The sequence below is a fragment of the Centruroides sculpturatus genome, unplaced genomic scaffold, assembly GCF_000671375.1.
Source record: "Centruroides sculpturatus isolate CEXI.00-Female unplaced genomic scaffold, Cexi_2.0 scaffold100, whole genome shotgun sequence".
NCBI classification, from domain to species: Eukaryota; Metazoa; Arthropoda; class Arachnida; order Scorpiones; family Buthidae; genus Centruroides; species Centruroides sculpturatus.
Genome location: NW_019384300.1, coordinates 907837 through 930603, shown reverse-complemented (window position 1 = coordinate 930603; position 22767 = coordinate 907837).

Genomic DNA, 22767 nt, shown 5'->3' with positions numbered 1-22767 from the left:
GCAATAATCACATTAAAATCAACGTCTAAACAATCGCCCTTTAGCAACAATTACATAATACACCATTTTTAATGCAATAAAATCAACAATAAACAATTACTTTTACGCAACAATGACGAAACAAGCATTGTTTTATACCACGAGATACGCAACAATAGTTTTAAAATAAACAATTTTTGCATAAATATTACGTAATAATCTCTTCGCCTTTGGTGACAATTTGCGTAATTGACTATTTTAAACAGGTGGATAAATTATTTATTACGTAAAATTCACGTAATAAACAATTAAAATAAGTCGATTATCGCGTAACAATCGCGTTTTAATGCAACAAATTGTATAAAGATACGTAACGAGTAAGCTTTTTCTGGTGTTTTTTCGTTAAACAATTAATTAAATGGCAATTTTTAAACAATCGACCTTTCTATTGTCCTTCCTATTTTCAAATAGTTAACAATTAAAGCTTATCTTAAACGTTACAGGAAACCATTAGGCACTTTAAATCTTTCTTTAATTCCCATTGTTACTGTAAGAGTTTCGTAAATAAAACCCATAACAATACTTTTTACTCAAAATCCAATTAAACATCACCTCTTGTGTTGTTTAAATTGTAAATTTTTATAACCTCCTATCTAGTTTAAGGGGGGTGTTTTTACTCACAACCCCTCTCCTATCCCCTAGGGTAAAGTATCGAGTAAAAGAAACGGGGTGTGGTTTTTACGAGGTCCCAGATTCTCTGCAGGACACAATTCTCCACTCAAGTGGTGAGGACCCATAACAAGAAAACCATTCGGTGTTTTAGAAGAGAGCTTTACTGTCAAGGGATAAAGAAGGGGGGTACGTAGGACCCTCACTCTCTCTCACCTACACCAACCCTCACTTACCGTTATCAGGGCCACCTAATTGTCCGAATGGTCGGTCCCCTGGGATGTGTCAATGAACCACCTCCCTCTGTGAAGCCAGGGTTGTATAAACCTCTGGTCACGTATTCCCACGAGTGAAATAGTTCTAAATTGCACTCACTTAAGCTAAATTACTTTCACTTACTATAACTCAATTTTTTTAAGGTGAAGAATTAGCTCTATTTACTAATTCCATTACGCTTAAGCATCAAAAATTATACCCGGATCTTTAAATATTTTAATTTAGGGAATATGAAAGAAAAGAGGGTAAATTAGGGATATTTATTAATCCGAATTTTTAATTAATTTGTGATCTTACTTCTTAGAAATTTCATTAATAATTAGGGAAAATGTAGGGAGTTTTGTTTTATTTTGAGAAAATTATCTTCAGGTGAGAGATAAGTAAAAAAGAAAATAACTCTAGAAAAATATTTGTAGAAATTAGCAACACAAAAATCTGGAATCTGAGAGGGAAATTTCATGGATGAGTAGGAAAACTTGAGGAAATTTCGTGGATAATTTGAAAAAATTGGAGAAATTTCGTGAATGATTAAGAAAAATTTAGGGAAATTTCGTGAATGATTAGTATAAATTAGGGAAATTTCCTGGATAATTAGGGAAACTCTTGGAAATAAAATTTGAATTTCCTTCAAAATTTCTTTTATTTTCTCTTTAAATAGTTATCGAAGAATATCCCTGTCTATAAAATAGTCATGGTAAATAGGGATTTTTCACTCTAAACCTTTAATTGAATTATAAAACATTAAATCTTTATAATTTGAATGTAAATATTAAGTTGTAGATATGCAAAAAGTACCTGATAAGTTTACAGTCTTTCCGGTCTCAGTACTGAGTGATCTTCTTGATATATTAGGAAAATTTTACACATAAAATATTCCTAATATATCAAGAAATTTTCTTTCGAAATTAAGATCAAGCGATGCAGAAATTCCCTGATATATGAGATTATATCAAATATTAAGAGTATTGGGGATATATCTTTAAGAATCAAGATATAGCAACGAAGAAATTCCCTGATATATAGGGGATTATAAGTAACGTATTAGGATATATCCCCTGATATATTGTAGATAGTTGCATTAGAGGAATAGGCTTGATATATCGCGAAATATCCTTAATATTCCCTATTATTTGTTACCTTAAAAATAAAAATCCCGTTTAAAGGAATTAATTTTTGAAATAGTTAATTGAATTATTTATATTTTGCAGCCTCTTTTACAGGTTGAAGATGGAGAGGAGAAGAAGAGAAGATAGCAAAATCGAAGCATAGAGGAGGGATGTAGCCAACAAGCAAACATATCTCTTTGCACTTTTTAATGAGTCCCTGTTGGCACCATTTTTATTACCCTATAAAAGTTATTGTCATTTTCTCTTTGAAACTTTACCAATGTATCACGTGATATTTCACCCCACTTGTACAAAAGTAAACGGAGGAAAGAAAAACACTCAGATGATGTCGTTGGTTTCTTTAAGATCTAAGCCCTTTTTACAGTGAATTTGTAAATTAATGTTACATAATATCGGTATTTAGAAAGGAAATAAAAGTATTTAAAGGTAAAAAAAATTCCCTAAACTTTAGGGACGTTAAATATATGAATTTCAAGACTACTTTTCAGTTTTTTATTGCTTTGATGGATTGATTATATTGCAATTTTAATGTATGTAATTGTATTTTGTATTCATTTTCTTGCTTGTTTTAGTCAATTTTTTTCTTTAAACGTGTAAAAAACTCTATTTTACTTATATATTTTCAATTAAATATTGTTCCTTGAGTGATCTTCTCATACAATTTCATATATGAATATGGTCTTGTTAGATAGAATATGATGTGATTTTGAATTATGTAATCACATTCCTTTTTAATTTTCTAATTATTTAGACAACTTTTCATGTGTAAAGTATACAAAAATACATTTTATTATGTAAATATTTCAATTAAATACTATTAATTTACTCTTTTTCGAGTGATGGTCACATAGAGTTACATATATTCATTTATGGATATGGCCTTGCTGTATATCTAGAAGGCAACACATCATTCTGTACACGTATCTGTACTGTAGATAGCTTATGAACGGCAGCATTTATCAGAATATTTCCTCTATTTATCTGAAGAATATTCATCGAAAACTTCAACCATATTACTAATGCAAGACGTCATTAATATGCGGCTTATTAGGGCATTATTTTTGTAAAATTTCCCAAATAAGTTAAAAATTTAAACGTAATAAACTCTTCTATTCTTAGAATTTCTATATAATTAAGTAAATTAAAACATAGTTTATAATTACTAATGATGCGGATGCAGCAGCAGCATCATTAGAAAGATGCTGGATCTTTGCCATCAGCATCAGTGCTAATTTAATATAGAATTCCAGCTTAGTTACTTATGAGTCATTGTTAAAAATCACATCTTTATCTATATAAATCCCTTATTTCTTTTTTAATGTAGAAGACGGAATTCGAGATTTTAGGGTTTATATACTCTTTTTAAATATATTTTCGAGTGGAAAGTAAAGAATAAAAGAGGCAAACATCAAGAGCATCTTCGAATATACTTTACTAGAAACTGTCTCTAGAGCTTAATCGTTGCATCTTGGATGTATTTGGAAAAAGGTAGAATGAAGAAAAAGGTGCCATCAGCTATCGTCATTAGGGAAATACAAGTTTTTTCTTTTGGGTTTTTGTTTCTAGTTCTTAGCCGTTCTACTCCATTTTCTTATATCTGAGTGCATGATGGAAGAGCCTTTTATTTATGTATTCCAATATGACTGCACTTATACTAACAGCAGTCTTATAAATGTAAGGTATATGTACATATATCGACTGTATCTAATCTGAATTTATGAAAGGACGAAGTACTTTTCTAGTATAAAAACCTTGTTTTTCTATAATTTTTATAAGTTTTTCGTGCGATTTCGAGTAATTAAAACTATATGACATCAATGAAAATCGATAGAGGGCTTAGTAAAATTGAACTTTATCAATCATAAATCTCCTTTTATTGAGGGGGAAAAAGAAGAGGAAAAGGAGGAGGAGGAGGAAGCTATTTTTCAGAAAATTAAATGAATTTTTCCATTTTATATGTAGAAAAATTTATATAAAAGTGTATTAATCTTTAGAAAATATTCCTTTTAGATTCATAATTTTCTACTTTTTCTTTAAGATTAAACCATCCTTTCTTTCATATATTATACAGGTAATATTTTTATCTGAAAGGAAATCAATGAAAGTATGACATGCTTTCGAATCATATTAAAGAAATTGGTGGGAACGTGACCTATCTTCTTCTCATATATTCTCCTCTCCATCTTCTCCTGTATATTAAAATTTCTTATTTTTTTAATTATTCCATTGTCTGACATGTTTCTAATCATAAAATTTGTATTTCTGACTAATTCCTGAGTAACTTTAATAATCTTTTTTATGGTATAACCTGCTCTCTTCTAGATAAATTGGTTGATCCAGAACTAAAACTAAGTTATAGTCTGGAGAGTATCGGAATTTTCGAAAGGTTTATCGTTATTAAACAAGCAAAATTTATAATTGAATAAGGTTATAAGCATTTTAACTCGTATTCATTTTTATAACCTGTATAAGTATACTTTTTTACATTTATACGAGTTATAATTACAATAAATAAGGGAAAATAGAATAAATTGTTTATAATTTACTGTTTTAATACATAATTGCAATTTTACAGTACATACTTTAGCTGTAAAGTGACTATACAGTCTGCTATAAAGTACAGTTTTATAATAGTTACAGTATACAGTTTACAGTGTATAGTATAGATTTAAAATAGCGTATACAGTTAACAGTATAGAGCACAGCTTACATTACAGAATACGTGTTTTAAACAGTAGATAATGCTTGTTAATAGTCTATTTCAAATATAAATATTAGGTATTGTAAAACTTATAGCTATCTTTTATACAAATACATTGCAGAAAAATATTTTACACGTTAATTTATTAGATTTTTCACAAATTTAATTTAATTTTTTGCCATTTTTTAAGTATTTTTATGTTTAAAAATTAACATTTCGCATCTTCATCTTGCTCTTTTAACTGTTTCATACATGCAGCATCTGCAAATTAAATTTTGTTTATTTTTCCAGTTTTAACTTATATTAATTAAATGTTATGTTAACATGGTTAATTTTCATTATTTAATTTATTAATTCGAGTATTTTTACAGCTTTTTTCTACAGAAAATCTAGATTTTTTTTCTATCTTCATCTTGAGCTTCTTGTTTCCTTTATCTAACTTTTATAGTTAAAATTTTGTTTATTTTCCAATTTAGTTGTAATTAAATACATTTTTATATTAATTTATTTAAGTTTCTGTTATTTTATTTTATTATTTTTACGTATATTTGCCAATTTTATATAAAAAACATCGACAATTTGAATCCTCATCTTGAGATTCCTGATTGTCTCACTTGAACAGTATTCACATGTTAAAATTCGATTTATTACCCCACTTTTATCTTAAATTAAATAAATTTTTACATTAATTAATTAATTAATTTTAGTATTTTCACGCTTTACTTCAAAAGAATCGAGATTTTTGCATCCTCATCCCGATCTTCTTGATTGCATCTTCTTCATTCCGAGCTTCTTAACTGTATCCCATATCTATCTACAATTAAAATTTTGTTAATTTTCCCAATTTTTATAAGAATTTATTCAATTTTCTACCATTTAAATTACGCTTTCTATCTAATTTATATTAAAAACACGGACAGTTAACGTCCTCATCTCCAGCATCTTCTCTATTTTTTATGTGTAAAATTGGATAAGAGAAAAGGAAAGAAAAAAAACATCGATTTATATTTTAATAAACCAGAATTTAATTTATAAAATCAGAAAGTTGGACAATAATTTCAGTCGAAATTGTGATATATATTTTTAATTTAAGAGATGTTTTCCATTATGCATCAATTGCTTTAGAAAACTTGATACACGTAAAAGTGCCATACTTTAGACAATAGAAAAGATTACATCCGTCGTGAAAGGAACTAAAAAGTCCAATTTTCTTTCGACTGGATGTCTTCAGTAGTTTTGTCATCCCATAGGGAGTAAGTTTGTACCTATTTCCAAAATTACAAGAATAGTTTTCTTGCATCCCTCCCTTCTCCAGCATCATCTAATCAACCGACTTCAAAGACATTAAACGGATTAGCATGCTTTTACGTGCTGATGAAAGCGGAAAATTGACCCAATTGGTGTTAAATTTACACTCTTGACTACTTGCAAATGTGTCCATTATGTGTTAGCTAATCTATAAAATCTTCTTCACTTGGATTCGTCTATAAAATCTAATTCTCTAAAGAGATTCTCCTTTGCTTATTGTCTCTATCTTCAGATGAAAGTTTAAATGATTGCTGCTTACTTTGCTCTTCTTTTATTTTTTTATTTTTCTTAATTTTCTAACTTTCAATGAATTAATTTGTTTCTATTTTTATTTCACAAACTTGATTTGCTTCCTACTATCTACTTTCATTCATAATTCTCTCTGCTTAAAGTCTCGTTCTTAAGGTTTTAATTACTTAAAGCCTTGTGAATGAGGCTTTAAAATTGCTTTTTTTTATGTTAAAAATCATTAAAATCTTTATATAGTTCTTTAATTATTCGTAATTAAGATATATTTTTCTGTAAATTGACCCTTAATTTATAAGATAATTCGAATTCTTTTGCTCCTAAAATTAACAGAAATAATGTAAATTTTACATGGTTTTTAAATATTAAAGATTAAACAATTGTCTTTATTTATTATCTAGCATTTTTTAAAAGTATTTTGAATAGAAATGTCAAGTTTTTATGGCTTAAAATCAATTAAAACTCAGGTATATGAGATTAAAACCGTATTAGAACTAAAGAGAAATCACAAAATATCATTAAACTTTTAGAAAATTTTTAATTTTTTTTAATTAAGATATATTCTAAAATAATTTTCTACTATTATTTTGCATATTTTTAAAAAAATTTAAGCAAAAATTTAGCATTTTTTCTCCTAAAACTGCATCGAAACTCATACCACAAATAAGCAAAAAAATCATTAAAAAATTTACTTTATTTTTAATTATTAACAATTAAAACTTATGTTAAAATAATTTTAGACTTATATTTTACATATTTTCCTTAATTTTCAACAAAAAATTTAATAAATTTCCCACTTAAACTAGATCAAAGTACGGTACATAAAGCGTAACCCCTTCAAATATAAAAAAAAGAAAATCAGGAAAAATTAATTAACGTGACTTACTTTTCTAGTAAAAATCTTCTTATATAATTTTCTATAACCTGAATTATCGATAAGATATAGCTTTTCCCGAATCGTTATATTTTTTTTCGGTGAAGTTAAGTGGTGAGAAGTATCCATATGACGTCTATTTATAATAGAGTTGGACTCACGCAACAAAAGCTCAATATTTTTAATATACTCCCTCGAATTGCACGCAAATTATTGCAATTGTAAAGTTAAACGAATGAAAGATCCATTTATAAGTAACAAATTTTATAAAATTATTAATAAAATTAAATACATGAAGAAATTCCGATGATGGCTCTATCAAAGAGAGAGAAAGAGAGAGTCAAATAATACAGCTTGCACGGGTTAAATTTGAATAAATTTTAAAAATTTAAAGATAAATAAAGTGTTTATGAGCTAAATTATTTACTTTTATTACATTTTTCAACAGGAATTTTACATTTTATAAATATTTTCTAAAGGGAAACTGTGTTATCCCATTTCTACTCTCCATCCTCATCTTCCACTTCTCACGCTCCCAGAGGATCGATAACAATAGAAAATATCTTTTGGGACCCTCTTTTTTTATAAGAGAATAAACCCTTTACGTCTATTTTTTCATTGATTTTAACATAAAAAAATACAAAAATCCAGAAGAAATTTATTATAGATTCCTGCCTCTCATACTGAGATGATGGTGATGCTGTGTTTCTCCTAATCAAAACTTTATATGTTATGAGAGTAAACTAAATATCTATTATAGAAAATGTCATATAGAAATTGTTTCTTATATCGATTCAATTCGATTTGTCATCTTGGATTAACTAAGATTAACTTCAATCAATATTAGATTTTCTTTTCTTACCAAAGGCTATTAAGTTGATTAATAGTGAAGTCAAGCAGATTGATTTAGATTTAGTTGAACTATGAATTAAGAGGATATTTTTGAAGGAATTTATCATAAATAAATTCCCATTTTTATCTTTATATATTTTATTCTTTCGTTTGCAGTAATTTATCTTGATTCTTTTTTCTTTGCATCACTTCTGTTTAATTTCTAGAATCCTTTTTATTTTGTTTCTAGAATCATTCCCTTTTCATTCCTTCAAATCTGATTCTAGAATCCTTCTCTTTACATTTTTTTTAAATCTGATTCTAGAACTCTTCCCTTTTCATTTTTTCAAATCTGATTCTAGAACCCTTCCCTTTTCATTCCTTCAAATCTGATTCTAAAACGTTTCCCTTTTCATTCCTTCAAATCTGATTCTAGAACTCTTCCTTTTTCATTCCTTCAAATCTGATTCTAGAACTCTTCCTTTTTCATTTTTTCAAATCTGATTCTAGAATCCTTTCCTTTTCATTCCTTCAAATCTGATTTTAGAATCACCTACAGTTTCATCTTTCCAACTTCATTTTTATGGACCACAAAGATATATTTTATAAATTTTTGGCATCGTTTACTTTCTAAATAGCTTTATTTTTTGCCAATTTATCGTTTATTTGTGTTTACATTCACTTTATTTTTGTTTTAAATATCTCGTTATTTATATTATCCTCCTCCAACAATCTTTTGTATCATTTATATTATTTCTACATCATTTCCGAATTCTTAAATGTCATTTTTTGCCATAATTTTATATCATTTTTTTTCAGTATTAAAGTATTTTACATTATTTTTTATTTCTTTTATAATTTTTTATGTTATTATTTAGGTGATCTTCAGCTGTACATTTGCATCATTTTTCGCATTTTATATATCAAATCTAAACAGTCTTTTTGTTTTTGGTAACAATTTTAGACGGAATTTTATGTACTTTTAGTTAAATTTTGTATTTAATATACGAAATTTTTTTTCTAATTTCTTCCACGTAATTTCTTCATCTTCTACATCTTTTTATACATTTTATACGAATTTCTGGCTGTTTTATGTTCATATTATTTATTTTCTATCGTAACAGCTTTATTCTATGTCATTTTTGTTAAACATTTTACAATTCAATTTGCATAATTCACGCTTTTTTTTCTTATAATTCTCTCTTGATCTCTACTACAGCATCCTCATCCTCATCCGCATCACTTTAACATATTCTAACTCAATTTTATAGTATAAAATGACAACAAAAAAAGGCATAAGAAGTCAACATTTACATAATTACAAAACATTTGATTTAAAATTAATATTATTTTATATATAATTTAACTTTTTGCGCTTCCACTTTCCACATATCCAGTTTCCTTCCTCTTCTCAATCGCTATTTTACATCATTCGCAATTTTTAAGGAGTTTCTCCTTAAAATTTAAAAAATTAAGAATGATGTAAAACAAAGCATATCTTAAACATTACAGATATAGATTTACTGTCACTTTTTTTACATAATTTTAAAATGTTTAAACATATTACTCAGCATCCTTTCTCTTGCTGATCACTTCACTAAATCATTAAAAATTCTTGATAATTTAAAATAATAATAATAATGATAATAATGTTGAGAAATTTATTTAAAAACATCTTTAAAACATTATTTATTTAAATTTAACATCATTTTCCCACATATTTTTGCATTTTAACACCCTTTTTTTTGCATAATCCAGCATTTCTAACCTCCTTTTCTGTGTTTAGAGCGTCCTTCCTCTTGCTGATCACTTCACTAAATCATTCGCAATTCTTTAAAATTAATAAAAATATATACATATATTAATTAATTTATCTAAAATACATCCTTTAAACATTAATATTTAAATTTAACGTCAAATTCCTTACATAATTTCAATCTATTTTTTTCCACTTCCACTTTTTATACATTCAGCATCCTCCTCTTTCTGATCGCTTCATTAGATCATTCACAACTTTAAAAAATAGGATAATATTAATTAATTTATCTAAAAATATTTCTAAAAACACAAATAAATCTAATTATTTAAAAAAAATCTTTAAAAAAATCGAGTGGAGTAGCATTTATATAATTCAATCAACGAGTGGAGACTGTTACTCTAGTTTTTTTTTTCTTGCTCTTCAGCATCACTCCTTCCTTCATCATTAAACACGAATTTTCTTGGCCTAATTGTGTGGCCCTTGGCCAAATTTTTATTATAAGAAAACATTTTTCTTTCTTATATTAATCTCATCATTAATTTCCATTAAGTTAGCATGTTATAAGCTTCTTCTATAACTCAATATTACTTTCCATGTTATGACCTTAGGAAAAAACAATGTTATGGTTTTGGCTTTTAGTTTTATTTGCTAACCATTTGATGTTTTTCCAACACCTGCTACCTAAATAAATAACGTTTTTTTCTATATTTTTCCTTTATTTTTCCATCTTTCTTTGCATATTTCTACTCATTGATAGGGAAAGAAAATAAATAAATAAATAAGGATGCTGGAGAGCAGGAGAAGGATGTTGGAGAATGCATCCCTCTTTTTTTCCACTTTATTGAATTTAGAATTGTTCGGTTTTATNTCTTTTTCTTCTCCATCTTCGTGTGTTTTAATGGAAAATTTCTTTTGGTTTACTCTTCTTTTATCGTTGCTTTTCGTTATTAAAAAGTGATTTATTAAATATATTTAATTTTTTAATTACTTAATCTATTTTTAAAATATATTTAAAGCATTGTTTAGCTTCATTATAAGCTCACTTTGTATCATTTTATTTAGCCAAATAACTTAAATTGGGCGGAGAAAAAGCTTTAATACTTCAAACTGAATCATACTTCTTTACTTTCTGAATAAGGAATTCGTATAAAAAGTTAGGAATTATCACTTTGTAGGTACACAAATTGGGCGGAGTCGAATATCCAATATATATAATAATGACATAATTTTTCCTTTCACTGTTTCATATTACATTCTTTACGTAACGGAACAGTAAAGAGAAAGAAATTTCATAACTTTTTATTGAAATATTATTGCTTAATCTCATCATCATCATCATCTCTCCAGCATCCCTTTCCGCATTACTCTTGCTAGAGAAGGATGCTGGTGAGAGGAATCTATACAATTTTAATTTAAAAATTTTATTAAATTATTGAAGAAAAATATACGAAGAAGAAAACCATTTAAATTTAATAAATTTATAGAAAAATTCCTAATTACTTTATTTTGTCGCCGAGATAAGAGAAACCAACTGTGGTTCTTTGTTGGGAATTTTTGGTGTTGCCAAGGTATCAGCCAAGAAGGCGGAGGTAGGAGAAGAAAGTTCAGGATCTCATCAATTAGTTATGTGAAAGGGGGGATTGTCATTTGAAGTGTTATTATCGCAAACATCTATCTACTGGAAAGTAAAAGATTTTTAAAGGTCAAGCCGCAACTGGGAGATGAGTTTTGTAGATAAAGGAGCTACACATGACTGTAACGCTCCAGGTGGTAGACAGGAAGGATGCACCCCCCTCTGGTTCTGATACTCCCACCTGTTGTTTGTAATGTGACAAAAGAGGGACCTAGCTCAGTCAGGAATCGTAATAATGTGTTGAATTTTCTAAAATATATATATTTTCTCGAGGAATTTTTTAGATACATCCAAAATAACCTTCCAAACGAATACAAAATTCAAAGATTCAGCTTTAAAATGCACAATTGGAAGGAAGAAAATTAGTTTTAACGCATGACTTTGGGGGGAGTATCGTGTTTTATCCATTCTTCAGCGGAAAGTACAAGGAAATAATGTAGTTTAGAGGTTAAAAAACAGGAAAATTGACTCGAAAACATAAAAAAAAATAATATTCCCATAAGGAGATTATTAGTTTTGTAGAAAACTTTTAAAATACATAAAAACAATTAGTGACATTATAATTAACGGGCTGTTAATTAGAATTATACCTAAGGCAAAAGATAAAGTAAGGAGATTTTTCTTATTTTTCTTAAAAGAATTTTGTCATTTATTCACTTAACTTATCCATCCAAAAGTTATCATTAATCCGTAAAGGGACAAAACACTTATCTATGGGGGGTCGTGGTCGAATGAACAGCAAATATCGACAATTATAGACATAATTGCTGCCGAAAGGTAAGACAAGTTTAATTACAGAATGGCTCTTGAGATTGTCAGACATTTACAAACGCCTCGGGCCATAGAATTCATTTTGTAACACTTTTTCTTACCATCCTCTCTGCATCCTTCATCTTCCTCCTCCTCATCTTCTCCACCATTAAACTGTTTATAAATTCTCATATGTTTCTTAAGGAGCTAATTTTTTAGATTCTTAACTTATATAGAAGTATTTTTCTTAGTTAAATTACACAAAATTCTAATTAGTTATCCATGCATATGCTTACATTTGGACGGAGTAGTGTATAAGTTTGCCCAAATTATCTATATTTTGTTTATTCTCCGCTTAAATTTTGTATATTTAAACAATAATCTACCATCTAAAGGGATTTAAATAGTGAAGAGGAGCGAAAACCTTCAGAGATGCACTCGATAAAGTTATTTTCCACGAAAGAATTTCGCAAATTTGCGAAATCTGTGTTTAATAATCTTGATATTGAACACTCGAAGATAAATTAAGCCATTTATTTCTAAGTAGCCTTAATTATTTATAGATTTTTTCCAGAAAATTTATCCAAACTCCGCTCAAATTTCGCATCCTTTCATTCAATCTAGTAAGAAACTACATCCTTATAACCCCTCAATTTCATTTATATTAAAATGAAGTTCAACATAACTAAATTGAGCATCGAATTAAGCTTTAAACAGTTCAATAATTACAAAATTAACATCGATTTGTTTACGTTGAACTTACTTAATTTCCGATTACATTCGAAATGAACTTTTCCACGTTAAAAATCGATATTTTAACACACAAAAAAATTAATTTTTAAACGTACAAACTTAACTTTTTAAAACTTAAATTAAATTAAATTGAACATTTTAACGACGTTCAAGTAAAAAATTAAATTAAACTAAAAAATCGAAGGTAGAAAAGTAACTTTCCAGGTGTTAAAGTACCTCCTTAATTCACCAGATGTAAAAAAAATCATACGCAGATGTTCATGTAATTCAAATTAAGTGTTAAATATAAATTATTTAACACTTAATTATTATTAAATTAAGCCATATCTTTTAAGGAATTTAGTTTTATCCATCAAATGTAACTCTCAAATCTCTTTTTCCTCTTTCCTTTTTTTCTCCCCTGTAAAAAATTATGAAAGAAATTTTTATAAATATAATTTAAATAAATAAAATTTAAAAAAAATATATATGATTATGATAAATTAAAAAATTATAAATCGATTAGAGCAGCCTTCAGAGAATCAGTTTTCTTGCTACACTTCTCCTCATCCCTCATCCAAAACGACTGGACCAAGTAATCAGAAACGACAAGGTTTTTAATGTATCTGTTTAGAAAAGAATGGAAAAGGGGGAAGAAACATAGTAAACCATTCTTTATATATATATATATATTATTTTTATTTTTGCTTCCTCCTCTTCCTCCTCCTACTCCGTTTGAAAAGATCATTTTCGATCGTTTCTCAAACTACTAGTCGGTTGCTAGGTTACATCGATGCTGTAAAAATCAGTTGAAAAAAAGTATATATATATAAAAAAAATTATATAAAAAAAGGGAAGTTGTAAAGATCTTGTTCTACTTTAACACATTTTGTGTCATCCATCATGCTTTGACTAGTTTTTATCCCCCTTCATCATTAGTTTCAACCATGTGATGTAGTGATGATCCGCATCCTTTCACCTGTTCGTTTTAACATTTTATCGATAAAAATCACTTTCTAATTTGATAATTTTTGATTAAATGATTGAAAATTTTTAGTTAAATTGCTGATTTTTTTAAAATTTTTTTGAAGAAGTATTTTTCCTTTCTCTAAATTCTATTTTTCTTGATGATTTAGATTGTATCGATGCTTGCTGAATCGTTGGTACACTTTATAAATTGATAAATTTAGGGTTTTTTACGTAGAAAATTTGATTTTATTACCTTTTATTTTGATTTCTAAACGTAATTTCTGTTTATGTTTTATTCTCTTTTGGATATAAATTACTTCTTTATTTATATGTGATACTCTTTTTTACTCTCTTATCTGATGCATTTTCCGCATCCAATTTTGTTCTTTGTAATATAAAATCTACATATTTATTTAATCTTGTAATTAAATTATATATTTTATTTTAAATTTTTAAAAAAATTACAAAAATTACATCAGAGTCATTACAATTTATTTAATTATTTAATTAATTAACATAAACTTCCCCATTTGCTAGAGAAGTTTTTTACATAAATTGGATGGAGTAAACTGTTTTATTATAATTTATTAAATGTAATTTATGTTTATTCTATTTTAATATGTATATAAATACGTCTTCATATATGCTACGCTTGTTCTTTTCTGATTCATCTTCAGCATCTCATCCCCAGCATCTTTATATCTGCAGTAAAAACAGCATCTTTATTGTAATCTTTATACGCTTCTTTTTTAAATATATCTTATATAATAGATAGATTTTAGTTATTTTCCTTAAAAATGTATAAAATTCTAATAGAATAACCTCAAAAAATCATTAAAAACCATACACTTTAATCAATTAAACAAATTCACTTACTGACTCGCTGGAGAAGTTTTCGCATAGATTCAAAGGAGTCACGTTTATTTATCTCTATTTAACCATTAGAAAAAATAAAAATTTAATGGCTTCTTACGAGAAAAACAACGAATTACACTTGCTTAATTTACTAATAAACTCGGCAGTTTATCACATCCTCTTCATCAATGTAGAGCATCTTTTAAAACCATTTTTATTAACCTTTGATCTAGATAATATATTTTAAACTTTTATTATAACTTTAAATATAAATATAGATTTTTAAATTATAAAAATAAAATTAAAATTGTTCAAAGAATATCTTCTTAACTGCCTAAAGATATAACTTCCTACAAGTAATTAAGATATTGTATACCTTTCATCCAATGACTAATAAAAGGATTATAGATAAGAGAGGATGCTGTTAGTTAATATCTTTACAAAACTTTTCATACACAAAAGTTGTAAATAAAATTTAACAATGGACTTTAATATATTTTACTCGATTTTGATAAGAATTTTCAATTGTTTTCTTGAAAGAAAAATAGTCAAATAAATTTTTATGATGCTCCTTCTCTAACTTTTATCACTTTATTCTTAAGGATTTTAACTCGTTTATCGAACCTTTAAAGAAATATCTGCAATTTTTTTATATTCGGTAAGCATTTTTACTCAAAAATATCGAATTTTTTAGATTATAAATTTATTTTTTTGTATTACTTTTTTATATTTTTGCTGACTAATGGAATAAAGCATGATTTCTAGGATTGTTTATTAGGATAAGCGAAGCATCCTTAAAGCTTATTATATATGATACAAGCAACAACTGAAGAGTAGTATAAAGTAAGCATGAAGGCTGAAAGAAAACGTATCCTAAAATAAATTACGTTTTAATGAAGTACCTTATAGGATATAGGATACACTCTAATATTATTATTCTTCCAACTGTTTTAACATTATGCTTTCTATAGTATATGCATAAAGCTTTAAAACATGATAAACTAAGCATAGAAGATAAAGGAGAGTGCATAATAACGTTAAAACATAGGATATTATAAAGGATACTACTATTAGAGTTTAAACAATTTAAAAAATCATTAATACAGTATAACATAGAACAGATAAAGAATTAAAAAATGAAGCATGTAAGCATAATTATTCAATTTAATTAATTAATGCATCCTTTATCTCCTCCAACATCCTTTATCCATTTCTCCAACTCTTCTCCAACATCCTTTATCCATTCCTTCAAATCTTTCATAAACTCGTTAAATTAAAAAAAAAACGATATATTTTTAAAATTTCAAGTATAAAAATACAATTTATTTTTATAATTTTAACAATTACAATTTAAATAAAATAATAATAATAAAATAATCGTATTAAAAAGAGATGCGGATGAACAACTGATGAAGAAGATGAAACGATAGAAATTCGCATTAATTACATTTTTAAAAAAAAAGAAAATGCATTTTTAAAAAAATAATCTTATGAAAAAAATAAAAATTTGATCATTTCCTTTCCGAATTGTAACTCGATTGTTGCAGAACGGTTACGACGTTGCACCACTTACAAAATATGACATTCAAGTTGAAGGAAAGTACAACCCAGTTCCCAACGGTAAGAAGAAGAAGAAGAACAGAAAAAAAAAAAAGAAAAAAAAAAGGAAGAAAAAAATCTCATCGATAATTCAATCCGTCGTTCAGGAATTTTTCTGACGTGTCCTGTTTTCCGAAAAAGTAAATAACTGCTAGTTTAAAGTAACGTCACTTTGGTTTGACTACAGCTCGTGTGATGGAATAACGAGAAGTAAAATATATATTTATCCCTTTATAGGGATGGTTTTCGCATAGAAATATCGCTCATTTACTCTATTTTTCCCTACTGATTAACGGGGTGATGCGCTTGACCTCTTAAGAGCAGCTGTGATGCCTTTTTTTTTTCCATGCCAGAGGCCCACCTGTCAGCTCGACTAGTTTGCAAGTTTAATATCCTTTATCCGGTTGGAATACTCATTAGACAAAATTGGCCTGCCGACCATCTGGTATGAGGTCAAGAGGTCAAATGTACCTCATCGATGCTGCCACCTAGCGGAAAATTTCCAAATTATATCTCATTTTATATTCGTTATGGGTCTTACGCCTCCGTAACGTCTCTATTAATGTTGTTTTTTGTATGTGTTTTAAATTCAATTTTTGTGATGAATTATTTATTTTATTCTTCCCCAATTTTTTTAATGCTAAACTTTGTATTTATGGGCTAAGTTTTGTAATTATATAGTTAATGAATGTAAATCTTATGTAGTTATGTGTTATTTATCTTTATATTTGGCTTAAGTTGTTAATAAGAAGCGTAACCCCTTTTTTAAATATAATTTCTTTTTTATCTTGTTTAATTAATATTTATTATTATTTTTCAATGAATTAACTTGGAAATTTCATAGCAATTCTTGTTTTTTGTCTGGAACGTACAGTACTTCGTGTGTTAGACAATACTTAAGTATGCAGAATTTCGTAAAAATTGATAGATAAAATCTATTTTCTCTTCTAGAATCCATCTTTCGTTAAATAATTATAAAAATATAATTAAATAATTAAAAAATAATATAATTTTTTTATATTTTTAATGTTAAATTGACTAAAAACTGATTTTTTAACGATACTTCATACACTCATCTCGTGTAAAGTCTACCTAGTAAATAATGTATAAAATGGTAAAAATTCCTTAAATTAAGGTATTTCGAATTAATAAAGCTTCGATATTTTGATCCTCTTACAATCAAACAAGATAAAAATCATTAGACAGGGATAAAAAAGGTAGCAAAAATGTATAAACTAACAAAAGAGTTAAGCTCTCATTTAGTTGTTGAGTAATTTAGTCAAACCTTTGTTAGAAATCACTGGAGTGTAATTAAAACAAGCGACAACTAATTGCATTAAAGTAGGGATCATGATAGAAACAGAATCCCCCCTTCTATTAGCATTAGTCTCTCTCTTTCTGTATATGTGTGTACGTGAGGATGCAGATGATGCACATGTACTGTTTCGTTTAATTGAATTAAACAGGGTTATATGACGTAATATTCATTGGATATTTTTAAAAGAAACCCTAAAAAATCCTTAAAATAAGTACGTAAATATTAGATAAGTAAAGAAGTTTGTATTAGAGAAGGTAACTTAGATGGAAAGAGAGAGAAGAGGGGAGAGATCCCCCTTCTTCCTCTTCTATATACCAGCTGTTTAATTGGGAGGAGAGCATCGTAGACTGGTTTACTTACTTTTTTTCAATTAATTAAACGAGGGCAAATAGGTTAGGAGGATACAATGCTGCCCTTCTTTAATTAATTTGTCTCGTTGGGTAACGTATCCGCATCTGTTGGAATTTTGAAGGATTTTTAAGGTCACAAGGTTTAAGGTGAAGGATGTTGTTTGTGGAATTTTTAAAAGGAAAAAAAATAATAATAAATTCTCTTGGTTTTGTATTTTTAATAAATTATTTTTTAAAATGTAATTAAAATTTTTAATATTTAATGACCTATTTGAATATTATGGAATATGTTCTTTGTGATAGATTAATTAATATTGTTTTTGGATAGAATATTAATTGGAATTTTTTTCTAGAATGATTCTTTTTTTAATTTTTAAAAACATTTGTTATTAAATTAGGATATTGTAATTATCCTATTAACTAGCACTACTAATTATGAATCCTGAATCATTTTAATTAGATAAAATTTATCTGCAGCATCCTTTATCCATTCATCCTTCTCCAGCATCCTTTATCTATTTCTCCAAATCTTCTCCAGCATCCTTTATCCACTTCTCCAATATTTTAAATATTTTTTTCTTTACTTTAATTATTTTTAAAATATATTTTCAATGCTTCTGTAAATTAATAAATAAAAAAATATATATATAAAATAAAAGAAAAAAATGTGTCATCATTCACTTATACGGGAAGCAGAGAAATCATTTTCTTCCATTTATCCATCATACATTATTTTTACTTCTTTTCTTTTTTGGAAAGGGGAAGACATCAAGGTAGGAATTAATAAGTTATCTTTTTATCTCTCATAGATGATCAAGAATAGTAATAGCTGCATGACGGCAATGTTGTCAGGATGTAACAGATGTGATAAGAACAATAAATGGTAGAGGGTTTGTTCAATTTATGGATTTGGTTTCCATGTCTGAAGTCTGCACATTTTATTCCGCAAACGATGTCAATGTATCTCTTCTCTCTTCTAGGAAGTGCGTTCCNGTAAAGAAAAAAAAATAAGATAAAATTCTTTTAATATTGTGTAAATATAGTATGATTTATATAGGAAAAACGGGCATAAAAAAACAATTTACAAACAATTCAACTGTATTCGATATTTTTTCTTTGTATTTTGAAAATAAAGTAAGAGAGAAAAATAGGAGTACCAGAACCTCAGCTGGTACTCTTCAAGTTATCAGTAAGAGAATCCGACAGAGCTAACAGTCACACCTGAATACTTCACCGACCCGTAGATTTGCCTCAAGACACAAGAAAACTTCGAACTGATGTAAAAATCATCGTCTAAGCAGCTGGTTGCCTGCAGGAACTAGTAGTAACTGCAGCATTCTTTCCCTTCAAATCCCCCTTCTTCATGCTTAGAAAATAGTAAATATTGACGGAATTTCTGCACTACAGGTATTGAAATGAAACTATTGGAGTATAAACTGTGTTATATTAAACTTCTATCCAGTTTAATAAATGTATAAAGCGTTACAGTATCGAAAACATCTGTCCGTGCCAACGTTTAAAGTAGTAGTATTTCTTCTGATTAATTTATGATTATCGAATTCACGTTGTTGTGTAGAGGGGGGAAATCGTATACTTTTTTAATGGTGTTTAATAATTTATAAAGTCGTTAGAGGATTTATCTGATTATTATATGGTAATTTAATCATAAAAAAGTGTTTTAAGTCACACGTTGCAGCAGGTGAGTGGTGGCATTTGTAGGAATTAATAGAGCGTGTTTTTAAATCTATATTAAAGCATAAACTGTGTGAGAAATTCGTAAAGAAGTCCTGCTGTAACTAGATTAGTTCCTGTCTTTTTATATGTATACAACAGCCAGCTTTACCACAAAACAGAAAGCGTACAGCTGACCCGAATAATGCCAAAACACTTCTCGACTTCTTTCAAAACAGAAATCCCTCAGAGTAGAAGAGAGAGTAAGGACATTGTCAACACATCAGTAGGTAGAATAACAGAGCAGAAACAGAGAGAATGGAAGCGGAGTTCACCTGTCAACAACAATAGTGTGACAATCAGCAGATACGCAGTCCCCAAACGCAGCAGTTGAGAGAAACAGCTTATTAACACTGCTCCCCCTTGGTTTTCATTGGCAAATCACCTCTTTCAGAATGGGGTGAGGTCGGATTACCGTGACAGCCAGGACTGTCAGAACTGAACGTCAAGCGGAATTACAGAAGGGGGAGGGAGAGAAAAGTTTGTTCTCCCTCCCCGCGCCACTTTATTCATGGTCCACACACAAAATTCCACTTTCGACACTACAGGTAAAACGATCTCACCCCTCTTTTCGAATCTATCTTCCCAATTTTCTGTCTCCCTCCTCTTTCACAATCTCATTATCGTGGAAGTGTGCCAAACGATTCAGAAAAGGAACCACAATCCTGTTGTCAGATCCCAGTAGATCGAGTTTCGGGAAAATCGGAGGGGGGAGAAGAAAAAAGGAATGATTTTCTAATAAGTTCTGCCAACAACTGATTGTCTGAGGATTGGTGGTTTTAGCAAACATAACGTCATCCCCCTACCCCCTTTCATCTGGGCTCTGGTGATAAAACTAGACTTGAAGGATTAAGTATTCATGTGGACAAGTTTGTAATCCTGACAGATGTGTTGGGTTACCGTGACTCGTGAGATTTTTCGTTGTAAACCAATTGCATGATTTGCCATGTGGTCTACTTGATTGAACGGATACAGAACGATTATTAAAGGAAGCCAAACTTTGTAACTTCTCCTCCTCTCCTCCAAACTGAAGATTCTATTAAATTATAGAAAATTCTGGAAGAATTTTAATTAAATTTCTTCGTCTTTCGTCAATTTATGTCCTTCAGGTGCGCCTTATAGCACAATTTTTCTCCTTTAACTGTGTTCTCCTTTACTAAAACAGGAACAATAAAATCTTTATAGCGTTTTTTTAGTATAAGGAAAGGAGTTTTAAAAACCTGTGAATCCTTATGTTGCTCTAGAATTAAACTTGATATGCCTGTAAACTTTATAGATTATATAAACAGAGAATGGTTATGTCTACAAGAGTCTTTTGCATTGTATTTTAAAGATCTAAATCTTTATAAATTTGATAGTTTATTTTTAATGTTATTGCTGTTAAATTTGCCCTTTCTGTCACCGTTAATGTTATTGAAATGATGCTGAGAAAGCATTTGTTACTGTTATTATTATTATTATTTCGTCATAAAGCTCTTACTTTTGTCATTTTAAAGAGAAATTATGAATTCTGTTTGCTTAAAATGACTTGAATTTTAATTTTAAATTTCGTTATTGTTAATTTACATTTTTCATTTAAATTCTGTTTATTCTTCTTAATGAAAAGGAAAATATATTAATGGAGTTTAATTTGAATTTTCTCAATTCAGTTTTGTTGTTGAGATTTTTGTAATTTTATTTTCATTGTTAAAAAATATCCCCTCTATTTTTTATTGTTAAATTTTTTTCTTTGGGTATTATTGTCGAAAGTCTTCTTCACTTTTATTGTTAAATTGTTTTCCATCGAGTTTTATTGTTAAGAAGCTTTTTTATTTTCACTGTTGAAGTGTCTTATTCTATTTTTATTGTTGAGAGTCTCTCTCATTTTCATTGTTGATGTCTTCTTCTGTTTTCATGTTGTTGTCTTCTGTTTCCATTGTTTGATTCATCTGATTTTATTGTTGAAGTCTTCTTCCGTTTCCATTGTTGAAGTCTTCTTCTGTTTCCATTGTTGAAGTCTTCTTCATTTTATTGAAGTTTTCCTCTTCCGTTTTTATCGTTAAAAATTTTCTTATTTCTTTAAAATTTGCTGCCATCATTTTCATAAAAAAATATTAGTTTTAGTTAAAAAAATTAAATTATATTCATAATTAAATTATAATTAATCTACAATTTTTTATGTCGAATGGATGAAAAATCAGACATTTAATTTACCTACTTAACAGAGTTAACGAGAATATACATAATGAGGCTACATAGTTTATACATATATGTATAAACTAATATACGTTAGTTTACATACCTTATAGATGAGGTTATGCCTAGTTTACCACGTATTTAATGAGAACGTTCGCCTGTCTGCTCGTTGATACCTAGTTCATTTCTGACACTATCTTATCTTCTATAATATCAGTAGGAAATTAAATGATTTTAGTGAAAGAATAATAATAATAATATGAAAATACGAAACGTTTACTGCTGTTGAATCGGTTGAGTGTAAAGAATAGACAGTCCATTTAGTAAATTGATGGAATTTTCGTCAGAATTTCCGATACGCTTAGTAAATTTTACGATCCCTGGGGCATAAAATTTCACTGCTTGCTCTATTTTATATGTATGTAGAAGCGAGCTGCCAGCTATTATCCAAACGTTTCATGACGAACAGGAGTTTTCCTTCCCCCTCTTTGCTATGAAACTATCGCCTGGTCTAGGATTAAAAATGTTAGTGCTGTAATAGTAAGCAGGCAAAAAAAATTTACAGCATACAGTGGAAAAAACTCCCTTTACTCACTATAAACTTAAGACATGAATGTTAAAAAGTCGTAAAATTATTTACTTACGCTAAAAGTTTTACTCAAATAAAATTTTTAAACACAATAAATGTAATTAGAAAGTTCAATTAATCATAATTAATGTAACTTTCTAGTTATAATTTACCTGTAAAAATACTGTAAAGGCAACTTTACTTACTATCAGGGTATTGTAAAGCGCTGTAAAAAAGACTACTTACTATCAGGGTATTGTAAAAAGACTACTTACTATCAGGGTATTGTAAAAAGACTACTGACTATCAGGGTACTG